Here is an 8,974-nt window from a genome sequence, read left to right as displayed (position 1 = left end):
ACACATCACATAACACGGACAACCAGACAATGCTTTGGTGCTCTCACAGTCTACTGCAATGCATTTTCTCCTTTATTAGAAATGACTTAATTGAAGATTTAGGATTATGTCATCATTGCTTTTAAGAACAGTATTGCCTTTATGATACAGTGACAGCTGAAAAATTGCATGATATGAATGAATTCCAGGTATTCTAAAAATGCAAGGTAAATTTATCTAATTTCAACATCATTAAAGGAACTGTTTAAGTAATGGTCTGAATTACAAAATCTGAATATATTGAAGAAATGTATTAGCTTTGTAAGCTGTACATGAGCTCCCCCTTCTGGCACATAATACACACACATTTAAAACAAAAAGGTTATCTTGACAGAAATTGCAGGGCATAATTATCAACACCTTCATTGGACGACAGCTGTAAAGAATTACGCTCACTCTGTTTGCAAAGCCATCCACCTATTCATTTACCAACTGAACCAGAGATGTTTTCCAGCATCAGTTTTTGCAGTGGGAAGGGGTGATTATAGTGTATGTACAGGCAAACCCATTTTTTAAAGACGGTTTAGACCCTCAGCCAATTTCTATTGCTATCTGTGTCCCGTTGAGGAGATGTATTCTTCTTTTAGAACTGGTGACCATTGTCTTAAACAGAGAGTGAGGGTAAATCCAAATTTTTAGAGTTGTCGCCATAACAAGAGGTGAGAAGACATATTCCAATGGGGGCAAATGTTCCAGTGACAATTAAGAAGGAAATTTTGTTCACTTTGGGAGATTTCCTCTAACTCCATTTTACACATCTACAGAAAGTAAAGTGAAATCTCTCCAACAGTGCAAAGAAAGCAACAATAACTTGGCTGGGATTCTAACCCTGTCACTATCCAAAATATGACCACAAAAGAAGTTTTAGCTATACTATGCTTTAATGTGACCTGAAACAAAGCGGTCATTAATTTTGTAGATGTTTTACTAAACACAGTTGACTTCCTACCCACTAATCTGACTTAGACCGAATTCAGATGGTGCTGAGGACCATAGCCTATGAATGGGCTGTGTGTTTATGTAGTTTGAACAGTCAGGTGCTGTGTGCAGGGCCAGTGCTTCAACTAGGCAAACTAGGCAGCCAGCTAGGGTGCACTGCCACCTAGGGATGTCTGGGAGCAGCATAGGCCAGCACTCTGTGTGAGACTCTGCCATGTCATGAATGATCCTTCAGTTGAGGGGAGGGGCATCAGAGGGGAGGAAGAAAGGACAGAGGAGGATGCCGGGTGTCTGGGGCTAGTGGATGGCGCTCCTTCCAGTGTTCCTCTCAGACTCAGTCCTGTACTGCAAGTCGGCTGGTGGCTGCAGATCATTGTGGAGTTCCAGTCCTTCTCTTCCCATATATCAGCGGAGGCGGAGCTGCACCTGCGGAGGAAGGAAATGTCTGACTCTGATGTCTCGTGTCTGTGTGAGTGGTCAGCCAGGCATCCATCAGATGTGCAATATGTCAATGAGTGATGAAATCATCCTGATCCCACTTCCTGCTCTTCTAGTGCCTGCTGATCTGTGTCAGTGTTGGTGGTGGTGTGCTGTGTCAGATCTGTCACTGTGTGGGATCACTCAGTTCAGGTGTTCTCTGTGTGTGTGTGGGCTGGGCTGCCTGCTGTCATGGCGTTTTATATCCCCCCATTGCCTGGGGAATTCCAGCCTGGGATCTGTCAAAGTGTGGACCAATCATCCTCCACTCACTGCAACTGTCACCCTGCCACTGCCAGCCCCAGATACAGTCCGTCCGTGACACTGATTTTGTCTTTAATATTGGTGCTGGTGGCAAATAATATTGTTGCAAATTAACAAAAAGTTAGCAGTTTTATGTTTTGTTGACTTAATATTTTCTACTTTTTTTTGGGGGGGGGGGGGGCGCAAGTGGCTGGTCTTGCCTAGTGCACATAATAATACAGCACCAGCCCTTGCTTTGTGCAGACAGCACAGCTGCTTATCCCGATCTGACAGTTGTGCAGGTCTTGTGAGTGGCCCTGAATGTACACTGTCTGCAGGCAAATACATTATACATTTGTAGAAATTTTAAATGTATCTAAAAAGAATATATACTGATTTTGTATACAACATAATTAACAAAAATTATGTATTACTTATTATGGTCAGGGATAAGAGATACATTTTAATATTTTTTTCAGGTAAATACGTTTTTTCATTTTCAAGCAGCCATTATGTGGAATAATTTTCATGTTTTTCATGATTTACTTAGAGATGCTTGTTTTTTACAGAGTTCAATAGCACAAGCTTCCAATAACCCAATGAATAAATTGGCACTCCTTCATACCTACCCTCTTACAATGAGCAAGAGAGAGATTGAGGCTATATTACCTTAGCTTAGTCTTCCGAAATGTAGCAAAATGCGCAATGCATTTGCGGTACAATTATTTCCTAATGACACCCTAAATAAGGTGATTTTGCTGCAGGACAAAACGCGTGTAAATTGTGGCAAACCACACATGCCAGATGCGCCTGGCTCAGTGCTAAAATACATGACCTTCTTTGGCATGCTCGCTGGGCATATGGCAGCCCATTCAAGTGAGTGGGCTCTCCTATGGGCAAAGTGAAGAAATAAGCAAAAAAATGCACAAAAAAAGCAAGCAGGAATGCACATTCTTCCTACTTAAAGGGTAAAAGCTAACAATCATTGCTGTACTCACTAGTTTGATCATTTATAATGCTGTGTGACACTAATGCCTTTAATGTACTCTGTATTAAATGTCTATAAACTTATTTATATAAATATTACAATAAATCATTTTAAATGTTTAAAAACTAAATCAATAAAATTCACCTTTAAAATATTTTAATATATGCTCGTTGGGAATGTTGGATGCCTGGCCTTTTTGTTTGAATTGTGGTTCCTTCCTCTGGCCTCTACATCACAATAATGATGTAGGTCAGAAGTCTTCAAACCTTCGCAACAAAGTGCTGTTTTGTTTTTTTTTAACAGTTGCATTCAAAGGGCTGGTTTACTATACCTCAAACTTTAGGGGGGGCTGGACTGTGGCCAGAGAGAGTAGAAAATGTCCACACATCAGTGGGAGGAGTCAATGTCTCAGGCTTGGTGGTCAGTGCAGGTAAAATAATTACATAATGACTATGGTCAGTAGGAGGAGGATCAATGCCCCATCATCAGTGTCAATGTGGAGACTAGTGCCCCATCATTTGTGTCAGTGGAAGGAATAGAACACCATCAGTGGTGTCAGTTGGAGGAATAGTGCCCAATCGTTGGTGTCAGTGGGAGGAATAGCACCCCATCATTGGTGTCAGTGGGAGGAATAGTACCCAATCGTTGATGTCAGTAGGAGTAATAGTATCCCATCATTGGTGTCAGTGGAAGGAATAAGGCCCCATCATTGGTGTTAGTGGGAGGAATAGTGCCCCATCATTGGTGTCAGTAGGAGGAATAGTGTTCCATCATTGGTGTCAGTGGGAGGAATAGTGCCCCCTCATTGGTGTTAGTAAGAGGCATAGTTCCCCCTCATTGGTGTCAGTGTAAAGAAAGATGCCCCATAAGTGGTGTCAGTGGAAGGAATAGTGCCTCATCATTGGTGTCAGTGGTAGGAATAATGCCCCACACTTGGTAAATGGAGGAGGAATAGTAACTCATTACTGGTGTCAGTGGGAGGAATATTGCCTTATAACAGTGGGAGGAACAGTGCCACAAGGGCTGAACACAGGCAAGCAAAGGCTTGCCATCGGCCCATGGGCCACAGTTTGGAGACCTCTGATGTAAGTGATGGTGAATGGAACCACAGCTGACATCAGCAGATCAGCAATTTGACAGACCCAATAGTGTTCTGGATGCTTGACATGTTTCAACCAGCATAGCTCCTGAAGCCAGCAGATATCAACAGTGCAGGGAGGGTAAATATTAACCATTTTTTCAGGAATGGCTTTGGGTTGGGGTTTGAAAATAGTGACAGGCTCTTTATAATATAATGTGTAACTTTCATTTTTATAGGTCTATGTTAGTCAATGTTATTTACTCTTGAGGTGACCAGCAAAACACCCTATGTATTTCATCAAGAACATAACAATAGTTTTTTTTCAAAAATTTTTACCTGGCCTTCAAACCTCCTGACAGTTGACCCTTAAGCAAACATATGACTACAGATCATGGGTCCCCATAGTAAAGTTTGGATTGGGCCCCCCAGTGGCAGGGTCACTTGTGATATTACTACCATTTATATTAACATAAAGTATGCCTAATCATGAGCTGTGACATAATCGGTACAATATTAAGGACCAGAGCAGCAAATACAAATAAGTAATTAGGGAAGACAAGAGCTTCATCCCAGATCTCAGAACCTTGAGTAAGTTCAGTGCTCTCCCACCCCTTCCATTACCACAGCAAATAAGAGCTGAAAGAGGTGCTTTAGCAATCACTTAAAAACAAAAAAAAGAAGACAAAGGCCTCTTGCACAATGTACTGATGTATGAGCATCAGACATTCCTGGCAGAAAAAATGCGCATAATTGCGAGTATGCAATACACACAAGCAGGAAGTGCAGCATTTGCATGTGTTCATACTTATTTTGCATATTTGCAATTATTCTGCATATTTGCAAGTATGCACACAAAAATACTGACCTGCAACTCAGGTTCCTGTTTTGTTTTGTTTTTTTACTGATCAATACCCAGTGCTTGTTTATGCGTCTGTGTGTGCAGGCACATTGAAAACAAGGGGATGCATTTTAGATGAGTCAAAATAAATGCTGTATGCCTGAAAACTGAGCATTTTCAAGCGGCAGTACACAAGAGGCCAAAAGTTGTATTGGCCATTAAAATAAACATCATAATATTGTATATTAATACATAATTGTTGGTGATCCTGCACACGATAACCCTTGTAAACTTGTAACAAACCTCCTTTTTGCGGAACTACAAACACCAGTTGTATTATTAGTTTTTAGAGGCACTCTTTACAGCTTGAGAAAGATTACATTAGGCGTACAGGGTTCATTTCCAAGCTGGTTAGGAGCTCCAGCAGAAACTCTGTGGGCCTTATACAGCTAAGACAAACAAATGCTGCTTACAACACAGATAGGGGGATCTATGACTAGTGATGATCCTGAAGACTCCTCCTGTGCACCCTACCTCAGCCCTTCTAGACTCAAGATTGCACCTGGGTAAAGGGTCAGTGTATAGGCAGATATAGTCTGTATTGCCCACTGCAGGTGGTGCTGAACTGCAGCGCAATGCAGAGGGGAGAGGAGGTGGAGGAGGTTTTTCTATGACTTCCTCAGTCACACAGGACAGTTATCCGGTTGGATGCTCTGGTCCCATGTGACCCGGGTGGCCATCTTGGGTCAAGCAAAGTCTATTTAAGACTCTGACTCCAGGTTTTGGAGCGCTTTCTGCAAGTGGCTGGAGTAGGGACAGGTTCTCCGTGAGGCATGGACAGCACTAGAGAAAGGTAAAAGTTCCAGAGGAGCAGGGAAAGAGCAGGTTCTACGTCTGTCTTCTCAGAAAGCTCCCCCTTTGGGTTGGACCAGCCATGCCACACTTTACTTCTCGTGGCAGACACTGTTGGCATCACTGAGTCTTCTTACCACTGTCGCTGCACTGCAGTCCTGTAAATGTTTCCGGTTAATTGAGCCTCCCCATCAGGTCTGATTGTACTGTTGAATTACTTTTACAATACATCGCCTTTTGCAAATCGAGACTCTGTCTGCTTACTGCCTGCCACACCACGCAGCTACCCAACAAGTGTGAATGCAAACTTCTCCAGCACTTAACAATACAGTTATGGATGTGCGTTATCTTCACCTGCACACACATTTTCTACATTTAATTGGCCTCAAAAACCTCCCTAATGGGGCTCCTTTCCCACCTCTAGACCCCATAGTGGCAACAAGTCTTTTGTTACACCACTGGTCCTCCAGTCAGCAGGGGAAGAGCTAAAGCCAAACAAGCCCACAGACTTCTATGCAGAGTACTGAGGAGGAAGGAAAGTGGTGAGATGGGTTTTATCAAACTGCCCAGAAAACGTTTTCTTCTTGGAGCTGTGGGAACCAAGAAGTGCACAATTGCTGCACACTGACCAGATTTTGAGAGGCCAGACCATTGGAGATTGAGCCTAAGAGAGATACCTGAGGCAGTGCACCACAGACCACAGTGATCACATCTACACTGGTGTTGCAGGGAGACCCAGAGCTTCCTCTCACCCAGAGCTTCCCCTCGCTAATCATCAGAGGTATCCTGTGGAGAGACAAAGGGGCCCCCCTTCTACAGCGAGAGGTGACCGTAGCATCTCAGGGACTGGTGAAAGGGCTATTCGCAGATTGATGAAACTGCTAGGATGGACTAAGTGTATCCAATCCATGCTGCACTCTATACTGTACTTATTTCATCCCTGACTGAACCTTAACCGCATTATACCAAAATTGTACCTCAGCTGAACCACATCTACCCTTGCACCTGTGCCAAGATTGTACTGTACCTATGCTGCATGCAGGTTAACTGGCACTATCATTAAGTGCACTGACACTCTTATAGGGCCCCAAAAATAGTTGGCAGAAGAACATTTCAAAGGACTGCCCCTCCCAAATTAATTATTCTGCAAGCCCCCTTTGTTTCCCTGCCCCCTCTACTACTATCCTCCACTTCTTTTGGACATACCCAGTCGGTCTAGGACTAGCATCTCCGCCATAAATGGGCTCTGGCAGTATAGTTCCAGCATTTGGTAGATTAAACTTTACCACTGCCCACTGCTGCACTTGAGGTCCTTGCTACTGTTTATGCTGATCTGGACACCAGGGGGTTTATTTACTAAAGCTGTAGAGTGCAAAATCAGGCTCCCTTCCACACAGATAATCAGCTTCTAACCTCAGCTTGCTCAGTTAAGGTTTGGCAATAAAACCTTGAAGTTGATTGGTTTCTATGCAGAAGTGAGCCTGATTTTGTACTCTCCAGCTTTAGTAAATAAACCCCAATATGTCATCTTATGCCTAGTACTTACTGTTAATCATTTACAATGCCAAATTGTATTATTACCATTGTTAATCCATTTCATGCTTGCCTAGTTACCAACCATATTGGGTGACAATATACTAAGCTTGCCTTTATTACCTTGTTTGGCGCCTGTTTTCTTTGATATAGCACTACTATTGGGTACTAAGTATTACTTTCAGTGATTTTCTGTGACATTGTTTACTAAAACTGGAATTTCAGAGGGGCTGAGGTTCTTGAGAAGCTTAAGGCAAAAAAAAGAGGACCTATCCTATCACAGCTCCTCAGGGGGCATTTAGCCAATACAGATATGTTACCACTGGGTGCCTAAGCCATGACTAGTCAGTGGAGAAAAAGCAGAAGACCTTTTCTCCCGTTTGTATTCCATTTTTGATCCAACCAAAATTATCCTAAAGATTGCACTGGTTGTATCTGGCTGCTTCCCCTTCTTCCTTCATAGACAAGAACATGCATTTTTAGGCCATGCAATCTTTCAGAAGTGATATTTTACCCTTTACCTCTTATTCCTACTAATGAGATCAGTTTATTTTAGTGAAAGCACATATTTAGGATATTTACTAAAGAACCTGCAAGATTTACAAAGAAGACCAAGATACCAGAGAATCTCACTTGCATCTACTTGATGAAAATAATTTACCGGTATGTAAATTGACTCATTACATTTAAAGGATTACCACAAACAATGAGAGGTTCTCCACATAGCTTATATTTATTTTGGACACTTTAAATATATTTTGAAACTACAGTCTTATATACATTGACTATGCAATGTCTAAACATATGACCTTGTTGTTGATTGCAATCTCCCTCTTAAGCCATCCACACATGGATCGAAATTTGGAGGTTTAGCAAAGACAGGCAGAATTTTGACCCAAGTATGGGTGGAGAGGTTGTATAGAAGTTGACCTACCAATCAACTTTGTACAACCTGCCTGTTGGATTTAACCCTCTTGATCAGCACCGCAAACTATAGCCTGCAGCGCTGATCAGTGTATTATGATGGGCGAGACTACAATTGTTCCATCACATCGAGCTTGGTTGAATGCTGGTTGAATGAAATACATGGACTAATCTATGGGCTGCCTTACTCTGCTCGTGAAGATTGTCATAAGATAAGCTTTGTATCACTAAGTACATAGTGGGTAACAAGAGTTCACTACTGGGGGGTGATAAAATTAGACAATTGAGCTGCAGTTTTACCATCCCCCAACTGCCCTCCTTCATCTAACATGGTGACCTGAGGGGCAAGTACGCATGCTTTGGCAAAAATTATACCAAATGTCACATTAGGCAAATGCGACCAATAAAGTGAACAGATATGCTTGCAACCGCGCTGCAACTGAGTTGTATAAGTCCCCATTCACATGGACAGATTCTGTTCCAATGAGCAGGGGATCAACTCACAGATCCCCTGCTGATCAGAGCAGAATGGACAGATGGCACATCTGTGTCTGCTCAGTTTCTGCCTTGCTCTATAGGCGGGAAAGTAAACAGACTCCACTGTTTACACCACTACATCTGATCTGCTCTGCCTAAAAGCAGTCCTCTCCTTTTTTTTAGCAGGCCCATTCATCCCTATGGGCAGGCAGGTGTAAACAGACTTGTGTCCATTTACACCTGCCTACCTCCAGGTCTGATCAGGTTGAAAAACTGACAAGTGGACCTGATCAGAACACCCGTCTGAAAGTGGTCTAAATGTTCACATTCCATGTCTTTTAAATACTGTGAATGGCTTATATTGTGTCAAGAAACTAAGTGTTTACCTATTGTGGCTCTTGCATTGTATGCAGGGGCATTGGTGTTCCAGTGTGCATGGTATATGAACACTTGCATTGCCTTTTCGTCTTCCTTGTTGTATAAATAAAGATTATATATAAAAAAGTGAAAATATCTTCACTTTATTTACTGAGCTAGATTTTCTACTCTTTTAATCAGCTGACCCAATGATCTTAATGAGATA

Source organism: Staurois parvus, unplaced genomic scaffold (genome assembly GCF_062004578.1).
Source record: "Staurois parvus isolate SC_StPar_1 unplaced genomic scaffold, SC_StPar_1.0 ptg000049l, whole genome shotgun sequence".
Taxonomy (NCBI): Eukaryota; Metazoa; Chordata; class Amphibia; order Anura; family Ranidae; genus Staurois; species Staurois parvus.
This window is presented reverse-complemented; position numbering follows the sequence as displayed.